Source organism: Cololabis saira, chromosome 15, assembly GCF_033807715.1.
Source record: "Cololabis saira isolate AMF1-May2022 chromosome 15, fColSai1.1, whole genome shotgun sequence".
In the NCBI taxonomy this organism is placed as follows: domain Eukaryota; kingdom Metazoa; phylum Chordata; class Actinopteri; order Beloniformes; family Belonidae; genus Cololabis; species Cololabis saira.
In genome coordinates, this window is record NC_084601.1 from 15,065,837 (window position 1) to 15,087,391 (window position 21,555).

The 21,555-nt window shown below is 39.0% G+C and overlaps 1 pseudogene; it reads right to left on the bottom strand.

The window, feature by feature from the left end:
* Positions 1-1,798: 1,798 nt before the first annotated feature.
* On the bottom strand, positions 1,799-20,464 carry LOC133461441 (dynein axonemal heavy chain 3-like; annotated as a pseudogene).
* Between the last annotated feature and the right edge of the window lie 1,091 nt (positions 20,465-21,555).

Consider the following 21,555-nt stretch of genomic DNA (forward strand, 5'->3'; position numbering starts at 1 on the left):
GAGGACACCGAACTTTATGATTTGACCGTTTAACGTTAGCTACCCAGAAATCCAACATTACCTGATACAAAATGGGAACAAATCCACGTTTTGGTGCCTGGAATCCAGTTGTTTCTGTGAATTGCAGTGATCCATTTGTCTTTCTTAAGCTTATTTTTCAGCAGTCTGTAAAACGAAAACTCTAATTTCTTGCTAAATCTATGAGTACAGTCAATCGCAAAACAGCTCTTTCCCATTTTAGATGTTTTCCAGTTGCTCCAACTGAAAGTTTACGCTGCCACTCAGTCTTTCTGCCACTCAGTGGGCGTAACCCGCTGTGAAGTCGCATCTGTGAGGTCATGCGCATTCCCACTATTCATTGAAGAATACTTGACATATACAGATGATGTTAACACTTTCATCTTGGCTGTCAAATAACAGGACATTAGTAGGTAAATAGCAAACTTTGCAGACCTCAATCAATACCACAGACTCTGACATTTTAGAAAATTGAAGTATTAGTCCATATACACAGCTGTGGTACAAAGGAAAGGTACAAATGTTTTCTTTTTCTTACACTATCGATTACTTTATTTATTTATTTATTTATTTATATATATATATATATATATATATATATATATATATATATATATATATATATATACGACAAGCAATACTGGTAACATCCATCCCAGTTATAGTTTAGCTGTTATTCACCAGAATAATACTCAGAATTAAATGTTTATAGATTCTGTTCTTACTTTGGTTCTTTCTTAGTCCAATTCCTGCCTTCAGTGTACCATCTTGTCAAAACAAGTACTATTGATCCTCTGTGTGTTAGTTCCTATGTCACCAAGATTTGTGAAATGATTTCAGTTGTAATGGATTTGCATTTGAAAAAGAGAAATGGTTTATTTGTTTATGAAGTTATTTGTTCTCCTCTCAGAAACAGGACTCGGTGGCTTCCAAGTCCAGATGCAGACAAGATGACTCCTTGATTTTCCTGGTGTTTGGAGCAGCCAAACTCCTCCGACTGCTGCCAGAATGTCCGTGTCTTCCCTTCGTAGCCTCAGATTTGTGAGAGCCATTTTAACAAACGCAATCTTGTCTCAGCACCTTATCAGTTTTAGCCATTTCTGGTTTCAAATGTGCAGTCGAGGACATTAAAAGCATCAATTTTATTCAACATCTGTTAATATTTTGCAAGTAAAAAAAGAAGAAAAAAGAAAAAAAGGTTTTATTTGAAAGTAAGGTTCTTTATCACATCTTTGTTCACTGCAGTTTATCGTTCACTGTACATGTTACCTTGTTGTGGGTTTTAATCTAATTGCAACCGTTCTTGCACAAAGGAGTTTATGGACATTTCACAAGTGCACTTGATTTGTCTGTTTTATTTTAAAAGGGGCTTGGTGTGATTGCAAATTCACATTGATGCCTAGTGTGTGTGTCACAGATTTGTTTTTTTTCTTTACCACCTCATGTGTAGCTTTATATGGACATTAACATTAACCTCCACCTTGTGCAGATGTAATTCATTTGAGAGAATTGTTTTGTTCAGAGAGCCTGAACGCTGCACTGTTAATTGTTTATTGGTGTTTGTGTTTTGTAGGGTTTTGCTATTTATGTTTAATTAAAGTTAAATTTGTCATCCTCTGTGTGCATTAATTGAAGAACATCTTTATATTATTGATGGAAACTTGAAAGTTTTACCTTTTTGAGTTATTAAAAAAGTGCTGATCTGCTTGGATGTGTGGACATCAGGGCACCTGCCACAGCTTCTCCCAGACTGCACATGTCTGTCAGTGGCTGCTGCCCATCAGTCAGGGTTGGACTGCTCCATCTTGCCTGGCAACAACCCCATCATCCTCTGGTCACAGAGTTTTGTCTTTGTCACAGTCTGATGGTGCGTCCCCCGAGAGTCCTTTCCAGCCTTTGACCCCTCCTTCCCCTGTCAGACATTTCTGAATTATGGATAAGTCTGCACGGCTTCTTAGGAAAACCTTGAAAACCTGAGCAAGGAGTGAAGAGCAGCAGGAAGGTGAGAGGAGGAGAGAAACCAGCCTCTCTCTGCTCACACGCTGCTGACAGCTGGAGAGGAGCGCTTCACCGCGAGCTTACAGTCGGTTGTAGTTTCTAAATGAAGGGTTCATGCTTTCCTCCAATTGGATGTCCGTGTCTGTCAGAGCCGCTGTGTGTGTGATCCTCGCAGCAGCCGTGACGGGGACAAACAGTAAACACATCAGAGGGAGAGAGAGACGCATGCACTGACTCCAAGTGTGAGGAAGCTTTCAATCCAGGCACGGACGTGCAGTACTGATATCAGATTGAAGTCCACTACGTTAGAGGACTCTGGCTCAGTAACCGTCATTGGCTGAATTTTACCAAAAGGTATATTTTTAAAGTTTCAATAATTCATTACTTGTGATCTAAGGTAGGCATCCAAATGATTTATGTTTACGTGTGTTTTCTTCTAGACATACTGGCAGCATTCTTCAGCAGTCATGTGATGTTAAATTACGGGGTTGGGTGCATGATCTGTTTGAATGTTGAAGTTATCTGAACACCTGTTTTCATTTGTGGCATAGTGCATTATAATTTATGGCCTGTGTGACCGGAGCAATATCAACATTCTCAATCTCAGTATTTCAGAATGAAGTCGTGAATCTGCCTGTCAGGACAGAAAATCATTATTGCATTTCTGGCAAGACTATGGTGACGAGGACATTTTGAATCATGCTAAAATCACAAAGAGAAGGATGTTCTGTTGTCACGCCTACATAAACTTTTTACTCCGGCTCTGGACTCAATTTTCAGACTTAATCTGCACATATTTATCAATATCAGTGTAGCCTTTCAAAGTAGTCTGGTTGCTCCAGCCCAAATAATAAATAAATATGATGCTTAGAAGCCACTTTCAGTCATTCACGTGCCACAATTGTTCCAATCCTATTCGGACATGAGCCTGCTGGAGCCTCTCTTGATGCCACTGTACACTAGGTAAGGCACACCAAATTCTTACTTCTTCAAATCATGCAATGTATGTATTTATTTATTTTTGGATTGGACAGTAATTGAGTACATTCAAATTAGCTCAAACTGTCAATGCAGCTAATTCTTAGTCATCTAGCTGCAAGAGGCATGCCACTCCTCTGTTAGTCCAGTGTTTCTGTGGCTTGTCAGAGGGCAGCTCCATAGACAGGACATAGTTGGTGGAATGCCCAGTGGTGGACAAGGTTCCTCGACAAGCACTGGTTTTGTAAACAAGACAAGCATATTTGTTCTCATATTGAAATGTGGTTATATCTCCTGGTTTGAGCTTGATGATGGGCAATATGTCAAAGAGAATCTTGGGTAAGGACTCTCCTATGACCATATTCTGCCTGTCCCAGCATGCCCCTTCCATGAAGAGACCCCTCACATATGCTCCGTCCTCTGGCTTTTCATCCATATGGGTATCTTCTTTGGTAACCTTGAACAACACCAAGTGTATGAGTAAAATATACTGTATACTTCAGTTATTTTGACTGAAGATGACTGGAAGGTAGGGTTTGTAAAGCTATTTTTGAAGCTTATGAGTGCAATTGACCATCTGTAAATGTTTCTTTGCTTTTCTATTGTTTCTTTGCCTTTGGTTGTGTCTTTGCTTTTCTATTCTCTTTTTGGTTTTCTGGAGGTCGGTAGCCAAAAATAGAAAGTTGGTACTATAGGATAGGCTTTTATAAGTATTTTGCTTCAGCCTATGCCTTTTCAGTTATTGTTCAACACATTTTTTTTGGTTTTGTATGAAAAGTTAATGCTGTGTACAATGTTTTTTTGGTGTTGTTTTGTGTTGCAATGACTGAATAAACTTCATTCATTCATTCATTCAAGGTCAGGGATAAAATACATACCTCATATTCAAAACCAATGTAGTCAATGGGAATAGTGTGTTTCCTGCCAAAGCCAGTTAGAAATGACTGAGGGAAATAAACTGTAAGCCATGTTCAGCAATATTAAAATAATACAAGGCTTGCAATATGTCAGTTCATTTGTAATGAATCCAGAATGTATGACATTTTTGTTTTTGTAATTGCATTACAGAAAATCACAATATTCTAATTTTCTGAGACAGTCCTGTATGTGAATATTAATATCTTAAGATGATGTGTACTTTTGAAATATGGTTTAAATTTGATCAACTTTTATTATCCAAAACCATAATTTTAAATCAAGGTAACTAAGAACATATTACTCTAATTATTTCATACTGTATGTGCTACTGCACTTGTCTTCAACCCTGGTCCTCGTGACCCCCTGTCCTGCATGTTTTAGATGTTTCCCTGCTTCAGCACACCGTGACACAAAATGACTGTCATTAACAGACTTGTGCAGACCTGGATGACAAGCTGGTGACAACCATTAATTAGAATCAGGTGTGATGATGCAAGGCAACATCTAAAACATGCAGGACGGGGGGTCCCGAGAACCAGGGTTGAAGACTCCTGTGCTACTGTGATACGTACTTGTAGGAACTGTAGCCTTGCTAATAGATCAGTCACGTATCCCCCCAGTGGTTTGAGAGAGGGGTATGACTTTGCAATCCACATGGTTGGCACCTTGCCCAATAACATGCTGTTAAATACATTCTCAAGCTCAGAGGACATGACAATCTGGCCCTTCAAAGCTTTGCAGATGTTTATCAAGCTGACACGCACCACATCTGTAAGTTTGACCAGAGAAAACAGTCATTGGGGTCAATAATTAAGGATTGTGCTCTGCACAAACGGATCAATAAGCATGACTTACGTGACTTAAGTCATCTTTTCCCACCTTACATACTGTAACTTCAAGGCAAAAAACTTAATTACCTGTTGAAGCGGATGATTTCCTGCGTCAAAACGGTATTCATAGACTCTGCATAGATGACTGGGTATTTTTCTATCACCATTTGTAAGTCAAAGTCTGCTGGCAGCTTAGATAAAATGTCCTCTGCAAGCTCCTCCACTACATCCTACAACAGAATGAGACAGCAACACAAAGCTCGAGTCAAGACAGAGGACAACAGGTTTGCATAATGTGCCTTCTGTGGGATGTACAGGTAAGAGTGACATTTTTCACTTGTTCAGCTTCTTTTTTTAAATATTTAATAAATATTTAAAAATAAATATTTAAATATTATCTTAAAATTGATTCATAATCAACCAAATGTGTTTGGAAATTAGCTACAAACGACATGATTTCCGTTAAAAAGTTTGTCCCATTATGAAGGAGGTTATTGCACAGTACAGGTCTGTACAGTGATGCTCTACTGGGTTCAGGCTCAGATTCTTTCTGCTTGACTCAACAACTTTTATAATCTTTTCCTGAAGCCGCTCCTTAGTTTACAGTATGGGTTGGATCTCTGCCAGGCACCCTGAGCATTCTGGAAAAGTAAAGGTTTACTTCATCAAGACGAACCTGAGGGGACTTAGCCCCACCACCAGACTGCCTTGGCAGAGTCAGCAATACTCCCTCCAGGAGCTGATTGGTCTCTTGATTATTCCTTGTGATTTCTGCGTTGCTGTGAAGTCCAAATACAAAAGGATCAGCACTAATTGGCAGGGTCCGTATGTAGTCAACATACACCTGAAACAAAGAAAACACAGAATTACAATATTAATTTCAACACAATGACCTCAAAACCCAAACCTGAGAGACGGCTACTAAAAAAAACATTATCCTCTAATGCAGACATGTCAAACTCAAAGCTTGCAGGCCAAAGATAATTATGAACTTACTGTAGAATTCTATACTGTTGTGGAGACATATGAACCATAATAACATGTCCATCAATATATCTTGAGTGTGCCACCTGTGCTATGATGGCATCTCCCCACTGGATGGCAGCATCTGAAATCAAGCTATTTCCTACAACAGATCTATAGTGGAGTCCTAGATTTTAAACACAAAACGCCCAAGAAGAGTAAAACTTATAGAGAAGGAAGGCAATTTTAAGATATAATGGAAGCAAAAACCTGTTTTTTTAGCTTTTGGAGGCGAGCAAATATGCTTTTAGTGGCTTAAAAGGTAATTTCTCCCGCAAATGTCTTCCACACCTCTACAATAGTTATGACTTAATATCTATGAAATAGAGTATAACATATTTGCTCTAAAGGATACACTGCAATCCTCTTTTGGCAACAGCAGCCTAAGAGATGACTGATGTGTTTAAACTGATGATGAATATGCTAATCTTCCAGTGATGGAATAACTGTAATAGTAACTGGCTAGAGCTTTGGGAATACTTGATAGGGTCCATGAGCAGGAACATAATACAGATCCCTGTCACACAAGTGGTAGCAGTCCTGTTCAATCAGGTCCCGACAATAGATGATAGACAGAAGTGAGAGCAGCAAACGTCTGTCTTTGTCATCTGTCACTCTGCCACCATAATTGCACTCGCCTGAAAAAAATGTAATCCCACTTGTTTTAGAGGATTGAACCATGTTATTACATCCAAATTGAATGTGAGGAAAGATATAGAAGGAAGTGATTGAGATGAAAAAGCTACAACCATCTTCGTTTTAAAGAACATCAGTCTCTGATTCAAGGATGACCTACAGTACATTCAAGTTATCAACTTTCTACCAGTTTAGTTTATCTCCATTGTTGCTCTGCTGAGTAAACTGTGGAACTCACCTGTAAGATATGTGAGAGCCTCTAGTGGGACGTCATCATAGTCATCAAGGAACATCTGGATCTGCTTATTTGATGATGATGTGCTGATTTGCAAGTCAGAATCATTAAACTCATAAGGAACATTCCAACCTTAAGAAATCAGGTGGACAAAAGAGAAAAAAAATGTTTCTCATAGGTTAATAGTTCTACTGTAAACCTTTCATGGTTTGGGGGTTTTGTCACAGTTTTTCTGTTTACTTCCTGTTTTATTTTGAAATCCCATATCCTTGTGTTTAAGTGTTGTCATGACTTCCCTTGTTCCCATCTGCCCTGGTCATTTGCACTTGTCTCATCAAGCCCTCTGTGTAGATCTTGTAGATATTTCCCTTGCTCCCTGCCGATCCTTACTGTTATGTTTTTGGTTTTGTCAAGTTTAGACTCTTGTTTTTTTTTTGTACTTCCTGCTTGTTTTAAATAAACCACGTGTTTTTGGAACTCCTGCCTCCTCCGTCTCCTGCATCTGGGTCCTACTATTCCAAACCTTGACAGAAAGGTAGGGAGCAAGGGAAAGACAAGACAAGACAAGACAAGATATCCTCAGAGGGCTTGACGAGACACGGGTGCCCACTATCAGGGCAGATGGAACAAGGGAAGTCAAGACAAAACGTAAACACAAGGACAGGGGGTTTCAAAATGAAACAGAACGTCAATACAAAAACTGTGAAAAAAAAGTCATATATATTCTCTATGCACATATATGAGCAGCAATATTTACTTTCTTTTTTTGTCTTTTTACATTTACTGCTTTTCTCACCCAGAGGTCCAAAGTTCCTCCTTTCCTGCACCAGAGCGTGAAAAAAAGTGAGCCCAAAAAGGAACTTATGCCAAATGACCTCTTTCTTGCAGCTGCCAAAGAAGCCCGGATCAGAGATGGGGTGACTCAGATAGTGGCACTTTGACGCCCTAAGCCACCAACACCGACAAGGAGAAGATGACCATTGTCTTGCTTCAGCACACGGGAAAATGCGAGAAATGTGCTCAATAGCAAACTGGAACATTACAAGAGACATGGGCGTCTTGCTGTTACTGTTGTAGTCATCCAAGTCCATTACTTCTTGCAGAGCATGCAAGTCGGTGACTTCGTCATAGACCTTCATGTCAGAATCGGGCTTGGCATAGTCACCAAAGAACAAGCCACGGATACTTTCATCTGCTACATTCCCATCTGGACTGAGGTGGCTCATGAGCTAGAGAAAAGAAGAAGAAATTTACAGTTAAACACAAACACTTGTGTTTTAAATGTTAATACACATTTTGCATAAATTGCTTATAATTCTTTGAATAAATATTTCTTTACTGATATGATTTTTGACCGTGTTTGTGCATTGTGTAATTGTGTACCTTTTCCAAAGTCAACTTAAAGAAGGTGTTTTCTTTAAAGAGGTGTTTTCTTTGACAATATTAAAAAATGTTTCCTTGTCTGCGTTATCTATGAGTCGGTCATAAAAAACACGGTAGACCTCATGTATCCACAGATGGATCAGTTTATTTCCATCCTGAAATAATGGATTCAATAACATACATGAAGGTGAACAATATACATTTTTTTTTTTCTTAATTTCTTACCTGCATGTGTGTATGTGGAGCCAGTGGCACACCTTGTAATATTCAACCAAAGTCTCGGAGATGAAAGATGTAGTGAGACTTAGATGGTGTGGGAAGAAAGCTGTCAATAGCATTCTTATAAACAACTATAGTAGCCTGGACCATGATCTTGCCAAGCCTAGAATTTTTTTGACAAACCTAATCTATAATATTTTCTGTCATCCTCAAATAAAAAAAAACAAAAACATACGTCACCTGAAAAAGGAAGCATCAAACCCTTTGCTGAAGTGCCAATCAACAATGGAGCAGAATATCTTGGTAAGTGTTTCATCATCAAAGGAATCAAATGAGATGATATTCAAGTGACGAGTAAAACGAACTTGCATTTAAAAAAAAGAAGTTAAAATGAAAGTGAGTGCAGAATGCTGCTAAAGAATACCACCTGAACAAGCTTGCATGTTTTGCCAGAATTAGTTTTCAATTTACCAGTAATGTAATTCTTCCCACCACTGGGAGGCCCCATTGCAGACAGAAACAGCACATCAACAATGTCCAGCCTGGAGGGGTCCTTCAAATCATACCAGTGGTGGTGGTCAATCCACTGTCTTAACAGCTCAGTTGGGGGTTGGGCACCATATTTTTCCTTAGCTGGCATGTTTAGGTCATCTGTTGAGGGAAGAAAAAATACCAATCAATACTATACCTAAAACGTAATATCCTGATGTAACACAAGTAAGTACTGTATCGATCTTTACCAACAAAGATGACACACTTCTTTCCCATTGGAGGCCCAAAGACACCTTTTATCCTTCTGTCCAGCTTTGCTATGATGATGTCTTGCATCTGATTAGCTGAAGTGCGGGCAGAGAAATTGATGCAGTTGGGTGTGTAGTGCTCCTTAGGCAGCTTGACCAACACGTTTTTGTTGATGACAGAATTGCCAGTGCCAGTGGGTCCCACAAAGAGCATGGGTATTTCATGTGCTAGATAGGTGTGCAGAAAAAATAGCTGGCGTGCTGTTTCCATGGTGGGAACGATTGTATCTGACGCCTGATGGGGACACAAAGAGTTTAAGAGAACATAGTCCTAAGTGATATTTATTCAACAACAGCAACCTGTTCGACATCAACATACTGACATTGGCTCCAGCTGGTATGGTATTCTCCTCATTAGTGATAGTTTCAGTCCAGACTTTCACTGTCCTTGCCCATCCTTATGGAAATAGTAGTCATAAATAGAACCTGCAAAATAATACGTGAATATTGCAGTTAATGAATCAGACATTTGATAGGTAATTATATACACAATTATTGCTGATGTGATGAAACCTCTCTGTGGGAAGAAGAATATGATATTTCCAAGATGTTAAAGAAGCAACATCTGTTAATAGTTTTGGATTATTTTATCAAAATGTTAATGTCTGTAATCTCACCAGCTGTCTATGCTCAACAGCCAGGCCTTCAGGCAATGTGTTCATGTAGGAATCTCTTAAAGCAGCTACTGACGGTTGCTGGAGACGCTTGCTCGAGATCAGCAGCTTCAAAGATCAGACTCATCTTGGAACTCATCTGAATGATCTCACCACTCATCAGACAAAGCTAACGGAAGTCAAAACAACGAAAACAAATGATGAAATCTTTTTTTCTTTAAAAAGGTTTGTTAATGCAGGTAAATTGGGTAAATATTTGGGGGTGTTTTAAGTGCAGGTAAATCCTTTACAAAGGTTTATCCACACAAGCGTGTAGCTACTAATCCAATTACTTTTTTGTTGTCATCCAGTACAATATTCATGTTCTCAATCCAGACAGCATCAATTGGCCCATCAAAAATTATACATTGTCGATCGTCTGAGGTGGAGCTAGCCTGATTCCTGAAAGTTGTGGCCAAGACACCATCAGACCACTCATGGCTGACTGGATTGAAACAGCCTTACAGTTGGCCCATAGTGATGGCTTTGGAGTTGAGGATGCAATAATTCACTGCAAACTCATCCATCAGTTTGGCTGAATAAGGAACATTTGAAAGCACAAAAAGTTACACGGGACAACATGAAGTAAAATCTGGCAACAACAATAAATTAGCTGGGAAGTACATTGTACGATGTAATTCCTACCTTTATAAAGGTCTCTGAGGGCAGCAGTAGAACTTTATAAGCAGAGGTCTTCCCTCACAGAGGGGCTCCGACTATCATGAAGCCATGACATACCCACATCATCTCATAAATCTGTGTGCGAAGATACAAATTATTACAAATTATATACTTAGCACAGTCCTGTTTGATTAAAACTGTTGTTAATCCTATGCATTAAAGAACAATGTTTTTTTTCCCTCTGTACCTGAATAATTTTCCCAATGAACCACGGAAAAGGCTGGAGGGTAAGCTGTGCAATGTTGTCACTGAGAGCCTTAAGGAGGAGATCGTAGTCTGGTTTTGGAAGGACAACTCCAGGAAATAATTCAGAGATGATATCCTGAAGGCAGCAGCAGGAACATGTTAAGGTTGAATTAGCAGACTTAGGCTTCATGTGGAAGTGGTAAAACGTCTGGTACCTGAAACAATGGCACATCCTGTGCCAGAAACGTTGCCATGTTGACATCCATCTGCGCCCTGAGCAACAGCACACTCTCATTCTCCTCAGAGTATCTTATTTAAGATTCCCAGCATCCGTCAGCACAGACTTCACAGCTCTCATACCGTAGTTGTGATGGGACTGGGACGACAGCTGCTCGGAGCACAAACGGTAGGTGGCCGTTATCTTCTGGGCAAGACTGCAAAATTCCAGATTTGAGATTTTGTTTATGAACCAACTAAAGCTTCTCTATAAAAAAAACAACAAAAACCCCCCACTAAAATAGTTTGTGAAAGGTATTTTTACATATATACCTGCGTGATTCAATGAACCCCATGGAGTATAATGAGATCTCTCCAGTGAGACCATAGTCTGGAAGCATCATAGCAACTGTACGGAAAAGGGCCTAAGAAACAAGATTGACAGGTTCAGTTTCAGTACTGTGTTGTTTACAGTGGGTTTTTGCATTATAAATACAAAGTGCATATTCCTGATATCTGATTAATGAAATAGTACACCTAAAATTATATATATATTTTCTAATAAACATATTTTTTGTATCTCTATAAATACATTTGGTCATTTTATTTATATATTTAGTTATTGTATAACTCTATTTCTTTTATTGTTTTGATTCTGGGGGTGGTGCACAGGTGTCTGAAAGGTATGTATCAAGTATGCTACATCTAACAAGCAGTTTGTATCTGACATGTACCTTTAAGTTGTCAGGAAGCTCAGCCCTGCCAGCATAACCTGGGTTCATGGTGATGAAGACAGAACAGGTTGGGTTGAGGGAAAGCTCCGTCCCCTTAAACATGAAAGTCTCAAGTTTCTTGGCAATAGTTTGTCGTATGCAGAGTGTTTGCTGAGCCACCACAGAGAGTACCTCTACCTGTGCTCAAAAAAACACACATGGTCATAATTCAATTTAAAAATACTTTATGAATCCCTGAAGGGAATTAATTAAGAAATAACACTTTCTACAATGGCTATTTGTTTAGTTTTATTTTATTTATAAATGTTTTTAACCATGCATGAAAATGTATGCAGTATTGCATTTGTTGGATTTGCCATAGTGCCACAGGTGTTTCGTGTGTATGTCTTGTTTTAAAAGGGTGGCAGCTAGTGGTGGAATTTCATATTGCAAACCTCTGTCAGCAGGTCTATTTATTCTGGGCTCTACCATAAAACCATGGTGGTGCAGCACTGCAGACTCCTTAAGAGCGGTCCTGCACAATTAGTAGACATGAACGTGTAACTCTTAAGTGATGAAACTGAAGATTTCAGTCATTACTGTGAACAAAACATATTGTGGTCCTTGTTCTTTTGAGTGGAATGTTTGTTATGTTATGTCTATGTACACTGTGAGCTAAGAAATTACCTGAGTCCAATTCCTTGTGTGTTCACATACTTGGCCAATAAAGTTGATTCTGATTCTGATAAAAAGAGGTTTTTAAAAGTCTTACAGATGTGTTTTGAAATAATTTGAATGGGCTTTAAAAGCATTATCGGTATTATTAGCAGCATCAAAGATTTTACTTGTTGAGTTGTTGATGTGCTTTTTGATTATATTTCCAAATGTACATGCATCATAATAAGAAGTAAGTAACATTCTGTTAGCTAAGTATAAAGTCCTAAGCGGCCAAGCGCTGTGTTATTTGCAAGACCCTAATAATACCTTATGTTCCTAACAGAGCTCTCCGTTCTCAGAATGCAGGTTTACTCGTAGTTCCTAGAGTATCCAAATGTAGATTTGGAGGACGGGCCTTTTGCTGTCAGGCACCATTACTATGGAACCAACTTCCAATCTGGGTTAAGGAGGCTGACACCACCTCCACCTTTAAAACCAAACATAAAACCTTTCTGTTTAGTAAACCTCTAGTTAGTGTAAACTCTAGTGTGTTAGGGCCAGTAGTCATAGCTGCAGCCGAAGGACTAGACTAGAGCAGCTCGTCTTAAACATAGCTTAGTCATAGTTATGCTGCTATAGACCTACGCTGCAGGGGGACACCAACATGATCCACTGAGCTGTGCCCCTCACCCTTTGTCTCTCCTCTTCTTTCCACTTTCTTCAGCTAAATCCACAGTTATTAATCAGCAGTATCTCATAACCATAATTGCGCTCCATTGTTCGTGTAGTTTGTTGTGCTGGTCTGCCCGCTCCTTTTCTCTTCTGAATATGTTCTCAGACCAGAGCTTCCAGAGCTGCATGCTGACTTGTAGTCCCACCCTCTGTCTGACCATCCCAGCGTTTACCTCCATCTGTTTATAAAGATGTCTCTGTTGGATATCTACTGACATCCTGACCTGCAGTCCCATCCTCTGACCACCTCAGTGCCTGCTGTCTACACCTGTTCATATAGTCGTCTCTGCAGTACGCCAACTACCAATTAACCCTGTATCAGTCAAATGTATGTACAACTCTTAGTTCTCCAGCCAACTGATAATGACTGCTAATATATCTTGTCTTTTGACAATATATCTGTGTCTCTCCTCTCTCTGTTCTTCATCTTCTATTTCTGATCTCCCTTTTCCTGCTCCACCCGGCTGGCGGGCAGGAGGGTCCCTTATGAGCCAGGTCGTACTAAAGGAGTTTTTTCTGCCACTGTTTGTTTTTTTTTCTGCTAGGGGAGTTTGTGACTGCTATTACTTATTTAACAATTGCTCGGGGTCATGCTCTGGGTCTTTGGAAAGCGCAGAAAGACAACTTACATTGTAATTGATGCTATATAAAAGGGAAATTAACTGAATTTGAAACAACTGCAAGCAGTAATGCATCCTTCGAGTTTGTCCTACAATTACTGATGCTTAACAGTAAACATAGTTATCATTCTTCATCATCATTGCTTTATAAATCAACAGAGAGCATACACATCTCAGTCATACTTTGGACCTCTTTTCTAGTGTCATCTATTCTCAGCTAATTGCACCAGTATAGCCACCCATGCTGTCATCTGTTTTGTTTTGTTTTGTTTTGTTTCTGTTCTCTTGATGGACTGTACTGGAATGTCATTTTGTTGTGTCGGGATGCTAGCTCAATGACAAATAAAGCTATATCAATTTCATTAAGTCATTGGTATAACCTCACTGCATTACCTGAATAATTGATAGGATTCAAACAGTGATCCTAAGTGTATTTCAACACATTTTGTAACATGTAAATCCTTCATAAATTGAAATTTAATAGATCAGCAAATCGAGTTGTACATCCAGTATTCCTTGTCACAGAGGCTAAAGTCGACATCTGAGCATTACTTTCAACATTTTTTCCAGTGCATGATATGAACAGAATATCTTCCTATATACATTATAAGCTATTTAAAGGGGACCTATTATGGCCTCTAATACATATTTTAAACAGGCCTTGAATGTCTTAAAAACAAACGGCATTCAAGGCAAGACTTTGGTGCTCTCAGTCATGCCAGTTCCAGCAGGACCGTCAGGAGCTCCTCCTAAGTTCAACTTCAAAGCCCCCATTAGACTCCTGATAAACCACAATAAAACATGTATAACAAATCAACAGAAAAATTGTACTGGAAGCAAACATTTAGATAAATACTAGAAGCAGAAAATGGATTTTTAAGTTACCATGTAGCTTCACATTACATCCAAAAGGTACCCAGTGAGATTTAATACCTGTAGCAGCGATCAGTTAACGGTGTAATGACCAGGCGAGGAGAATTGCCCAGGTACTCATAGCCATATTTTAGGTAGGTGGTGATCATCTGCAGCATCACCTCTCCATCTTCCCAAAAGTATCGCAGTTGAGAAATCCATACAAAGTCATTCAGTGAGGAGATGCGGTCCTCTGCCAATTTTGCCACCACGTCCCGAGCTAGAAAATTAAAAAAGCATTTAAAGTTTAATGCAGCGCATTACTGTTGCATAAGAACGTTGTCTAGTATCCAACATTGTCACTGTGTTTCTGAAACAACTAACTACAGTGGGGAGAACAAATATTTGATACACTGCCGATTTTGCAGGTTTTCCCATTTGAATCTAAAAAAAAAATCCAGAAAATCACATTGTATGATTTTTAAGTAATTAATTTGCATTTTCTTGCATGACATAAGTATTTGATACATCAGAAAAACAGTAGTTCTGGGCTGATCCCTCACCTTCCTCATGATCATTGATGCCCCAACAGGTGAGATTTTGCATGGAGCCCCAGACCGAGGGAGATTGACCGTCATCTTGAACTTCTTCCATTTTCTAATAATTGCGCCAACAGTTGTTGCCTTCTCACCAAGCTGCTTGCCTATTGTCCTGTAGCCCATCCCAGCCTTGTGCAGGTCTACAATTTTATCCCTGATGTCCTTACACAGCTCTCTGGTCTTGGCCATTGTGGAGAGGTTGGAGTTTGTTTGATTGAGTGTGTGGACAGGTGTCTTTTATACAGGTAACGAGTTCAAACAGGTGCAGTTAATACAGGTAATGAGTGGAGAACAGGAGGGCTTCTTAAAGAAGAACTAACAGGTCTGTGAGAGCCGGAAGTCTTACTGGTTGACAGGTGATCAAATACTTATGTCATGCAATAAAATGCAAATTAATTACTTAAAAATCATACAATGTGATTTTCTGGATTTTTTTTTTAGATTCTGTCACTCACAGTTGATGAGTACCTATGATAAAAATTACAGACTTCTACATGCTTTGCAAGTGGGAAAACCTGCAAAATCGGCAGTGTATCAAATACTTGTTCTCCCCACTGTATAAAGTACTGTACATCCGGTTGGTGTTCATTCTGAGTAGCTTTTAGCCTAGCTCCGCATCTGGATTCCACCTTGATTCTCCAAACTGAGTTCACACTACATCACTACATCACACAAATCTACTCAAAAAAAATGTAATTGCCCATTGATGCTTCTTGATTGCTACTTTCATGTCTCACCTTACACTCAGTCTCTACTGGTTTAATAAAAGGCTGCGTCTTAATGATGTGATCATCCAGAAGGATTTGGACATCATCCAGAGCTGGCACAATTTTGGTACCCTATGGCAGGAAGAAAATTGTAAATTGTCGGAGGTGATACACAGAAAAACATACAACAAGCTTTTTCTAGCAATTATTTGATATTAAAGAGGTCATTTCAATGAAGATGCTAAAGTATTTTAGTGTATGACATGTCTGTTGGGAAGGTATTTGACTGCATATGTTTGTCATGCAGTACCCCGTAAACAGAGAGAGGCAGCTGTAGATTGGCCCAATCTTCTTTCAACTTATCCAGGGATTTTTCAAGAGAGTACTCCTTACTTGCTGATGCACCAATCTCCTCCAAGCTAGGTCAAAAGCAAAAGGAAAATCGGTCACACTTTCATGATGTTTATCGTTAGAGCCCTCCAACTACTGTTCAAGTAATGTTCATGTTGTAAAAATGTTATAAGTAGGTGAAATATTGTACTCCTTAGAAAAACTGGAAAGCCCGTGGCTCAACATGTTCATCAGTGAGGAGTTTACGTCTGGTTTGACATCAAAGCCCACAATGCTGCTAATATATACAGGCTGACGGAAACCACAATAAATTATTCACGTCAACCTCACACATCATTGGAGATCCAGGTCACGAGTCAGCTGATTTAATGACACTAATAAATTTGAGACGGCAGACCTTCTCCCAGTGGTGATCTTTGAGGCCAGGGTTGCAGATGGTTTTCAGGACAGGCAGATGCTCCTTGAACTGGTACATCTTACTTTTGAAGCTTTGGGCAACACAGCAAGGTCCAAAAAGCTGTGAGAAAGTCTTGGTCAATTTGTACGAAAGGGCCTAGAAGTACAAGTGTAACGAGATGGAAACACATACAGTATGAACACACCAAGTCCTGTCATTTATGTAATTTAGAGCATTTAAAAAAATTGTGTGCTTTCTAAAAGCACACATATTTTAGAAAGTGATTACGAACCAGAAGAACTGAGACAAAAAATAAGATGGCAAGAAGAACTTGATCTTATTTTATCTAAACCCGATTGGGAAGATATAAGCTTATCCTCAAATAAAACAACTGCATCTCTGTTTGGCGAGAATATGCATGGAAGATTCAGATGAGATATTTTTTAACACCTGTTCACCAAGCTAAATTCCAGCAATCAGCAACATCAAAATGTTGGCGGGATTGTGGTGAAAACCATGCTGATTACAGTCACATCTTCTGGTCCTGTCCTATTTTGAAAATGTATTGGTCAAGTATTTGTAAAGAAATCTGTTGTATTTCGAAATTGGATTTGAATATCGATTATGAGTTTGCTTTGTTAGGGGAAAATGCCAAAAGAGATAGTTAAAACTGAGGATAAGTACCTTATAAGAATTTTAAGAATAACAGCTCTTGAACTCATAACAAAAAACTGGCTTCAGAAATTAAGTCCGGTTTTAGAGAAATGGCGACAACTGAATGGGGAGCACTTAACGTTTTTTGTTTGTTTGTCGTCTTTCTTCTTTTTTTTTTTTTAGTTATTATCTTTGGAGGTATTGTCATGTACTTGCTGGTTTACTTGCTCTCATGGTGTGTCTCTCTCCCTCCAGTTGTATTGTGTTTATGAAATAAGAATGGAAATGAGGATTTGTGAAAATATGAATTTTAGTGTATACATAAACGATAGTGAAGTGTAAGGGATGTATAGGGGAGGGAGGTAACAGGGGGGTTGGAAGGTATTTAAAGGCATGTTATGGCTCTTTTTGTTTTGTTTTTGTTTGTTGTTGTTGTTTAGATATGTCCTTTTAATATTTTTTTCCTTTTTGTGTATATGTTGAGGTTGGTGTCTGTCTTATGTCTACATGTATTTTAGTTGTTTTTTGTTATTGTTATACTGAACGTCGCTATGGTGTGGCACATTATAGAAAAATAAAGTATAACAAAAAAAATGTGTGCTGAAAAAAAGAAATTGTCACCTTAATTTTACAAGAGTAAGTTACTTACCATACAGCCATACTTCTGACATGGTAGTAAAGTTAAGCGCTGTGTTCCACAGCTGCTCATGAGGCTGTTTCTCAGCGATCAAAGCCTGGAGTATTGGGAATTGACTCTGTTCCATGCCAAGCAAAGCCTGTTCTTTGTTTGTATCCTGTTTGAATACAGAAAAACTACTGATTCTTTTTCTGAAAACATCCATATCATGACATTCAGGTTTTAAAACTAAATAAAATTGGTTTGAGTATCAAAAGTACCTATGGTTTTATTGCACTTTAATCTGAAAAGATTGTCTAAAGCCACTTTAATCTGACACTCTAGGAGTGCAGTTTCTTTTACCTCTAGCTCAGTGACAGCAGCCTCCAGGTTGAATGTGATTTGAGAGATCTCTTCTACATTACACTTTGGAAATCCCTTGCTTCTTCTCAAAAGTTTTTATGTGCTTCTCCACATCCTTCAGGTTCTGGACAAAATCAAAGAGCCTGGAGACAGTGAAACAGAGATGTTACAGTTTTGATATGCATAGTTTTTTTGCACTTAAGTTCTTTCAACAAATTGTGATGTGGAAAACTTGATGATACATAGACTAAAGTAAGGAGGGAAAAACAAAACAAGCAATAACACCATCAGTGTTGGTGTTAATCAATAGAGAAAACAACGAATCTAGGATTTCAACAGGCTGGACTTGAGACCACAAGAAGGAACTGAGCAGAGTCAGGTATTTCTTGAAGAAGTTCAAGTCCTTCAGTGTTTGCAGCAAAAGGTTGTACATCCTCTATAAGTCTGTGATGGAGAATGCAATTCCATCAGCAGTCGTCTGCTGTGGTGGCAGCATCAGGGCCAGTGATTTAAACAAGACAAAAAAGAAAAAACTAACAAACTGATAAAGAGCATCTTGCATCTTGGTACATCTTGCTTCAAAAGCAACATGTACAGGTTCGAGGAGTTTGTATTGTACAACTGACTGAATTGGGCTTTTTTCTCCAGAATCAATTCTTGCCTCTCTTATGATGCCAAAAAGAGACTTGTTTCTGCTACTTTTATGCAGGTGCAGGACTATGATGATATGATTTATATGCATGCATCCTCACAGAAATCTGAACGTTTGATTGAGTAAGAGGAAGAACTGATTGTTATAACTTTGAACAAGTTTGCGGTGCTTTTAGATGGGTTAATCTGAAAGGTAAGGTTTCCAGTCCATCACATTAGTGATACCTTCTGGTGAGCAGTGAAACAGCTTCATGACACAGAAAACCCTTAATAGAACCAGAACGGAGCCACCAACCCGATCTGTGCAGATTCATTGTACAGGCCCCAGAACTGGGAAGTGTTTGGATTTGGGTTTCAGTCTCTTTTCTCATGATGGCCAGACGAACCTTGCTGTTTCAAGCTCAGTCAGGATCTGATCGGGCCACTGCAAAACATGGGAGTTCAGCTCCATATCATCAGCTAGACAAAGCGAGAAGTCAGATAGACATTAAAAAAATTACTATATTTTAACAATGGGATATAGGATTTCATTATTTGAGGGGTTTCAAAAGGGGCTTTCCAGTGGGCAAAACCCAAGTAATTCATTTTTGTATTTGTATCTAAAAATCATTCTTAAGAATATTTGTCTTTGCAGAAACGGAAATTCCATGGCTAAATGTTATCACTGTGCTTTTTTCCACGTACTCTTTGTTAAGCCTCCGGTTCTCCTCAACTTCAGACATGACTATTCTGTCTTTTAGTCTCTCGGCACAAACAAATAGGTGATTGTTAAGATCACCAGCATCCACACAGAACATGGAAAAGGGCACTGTGATGTGCAGTGCAGTGAAGAAACCTCATTCCATAATTGATTGATGCTCTCAATTTTCTGGGGATTTGTATGAAAGAACATTGGTGAACCAGTAATATAAAAACAGAAAATACTCTTTGCTATTTAGTTGCAAATGTTCTCTTACTTCGGCTAATCCTGCTAGTGACTGCTTCTTGCTGAGGAATGCTGATATGTCCTGCTTTGCTGTATCGCCAAGTAGATGCAATTGGCATGACATTTCAGGTACCTGAAAAATGAAATGCAATATTATCCTTTCTTATATTTTGGATACAAAATTAACTAAAAGAAATTAGTTGATATATCGTTACTTTTCAGGTCCCACTGTGTTCTTGTCCAAAATATGTCTGGCTTTCGCAATAATGTTTCTGAATAATGATTCATGACGGCGGACAGTGGAAAGGTGGGCATTCTTGATATTTGGGGAGATGTAACCGTCCACCAGCCAAACAAACATCTCATACATTAATTTTGGGCATTATGCAAATTAACAATACTGTACATTTTATCAGTCTTAGAATGTATAGAAAGTATGTGATCCTAGTTTGTACCGATGGGAGGTTCTGAGCACTGGTTACAATTTTCTCAAAGGACCTTTTAATACATCCCCAACAATCCTTAAAGTTGGGAGTAAATCCGATGCGAGCGTCACTCACTTGTAGTTTTAGCAGTACCTGGGACTGAGTGTGTTTCATGTCATCAAACACTTGCCCAAAGTCATTGCCTTTCTGAGAAAAAAAGAACATATGATGATGACGGTGCTCATAAACACAGCAGCAGCATAGGTTATCTCTGACTTTTCAAACACAACGGTAACTCTTCCTTACATAATTCTAGATACAACAGAAGGAGAAACAACAATATGAGACCCAACCTCATGTATCATGAAGAATTGTAGTAAGTCCTGAAGTGATTCCTGAAGGAACTCCTGGACACCAGCTGGATCCATCTGTTTTTTCTTCCACAGGTTCTTATTGGTTTGGGACACACAGTGAGGCAGCCACCTAAAAGGCAAGCTGGTCTTAATAAGATCTTCTCAAAGTTACAATCGACATCCATGACCAGTTGAAGTGACATAGGAATGCTCATGCACCATAATGTATGCAGGAAATAAGAGGAATGAAGGTCAATAATAGCTATAAAGAATAGACGAGTGTTAATGAGAGGAAGATGCAAGGGGGGGAACTGAAACAAGAGGAAAGGTTTGAATACTAAAGCTTAGCTGTTTAGAGCCATGAGAAGTGTGGAAAAAAAGTGAAGATGACCCTGCAGACAAGGTGGAGTGACCGGAGAAGAGTTTCAGGAGTTATCTGTGACGGATGAGTGGCAGCAAAGGTTAAAGGAAAGGTTTAGAGGGCTATAGTGAGACCAGCTCTTCTGTATGGTTTAGCTACTGTAACACGTAATAAATAAAAGGAGGCAGATGTGGAGGTGGCAGAGCTGAAGAGGCTAATACTTTCTTTGGGAGTGACAAGAATGGACAGGATAACAAATGAGCACATCCCAAGGAACATCCCAAATTAGATGCTGAGGAGCTGAAGTGATAGACTGCGTTGATTTGGACACTTAAAGAGGAGTGATAGAGAGTGCATTGGTAGAAGAATGCTGGAGATGGAGCTGCCAGGGAGGTGAAAAATGTGAAGACCAAAAAGGAATGATTTATGTTGGTGTAGACTCGTAGTCGTCCAGGTCACAGTAATCCTCAAATTTTTGAATCCAAGGCAACTTCTTTGTGGGTTCAATACCCAAGATAAAGACGTCTAGTTACCTTTGATTCAGATCTTTGAGGATTTCTAGTTGCAGTGACAGAAGGGCATGAAGCTGGTTTAAGTGACAGAGGAACATACAGAATAGAAGGCCAGATGGAAACAGATGACCAACTGTGCCAAAACCTAAAAGGAAAAGGCAAAAGACAAATCTATTAACAACTTCTTTTTTTTTTTTTTATCAATCAACAAATAGGTATTGAAATTATTAATGGCTGGACATTTTTTGCATGAGAATTAGTTGTAGATTTATTTTTTTGTGGAGTAACTGATG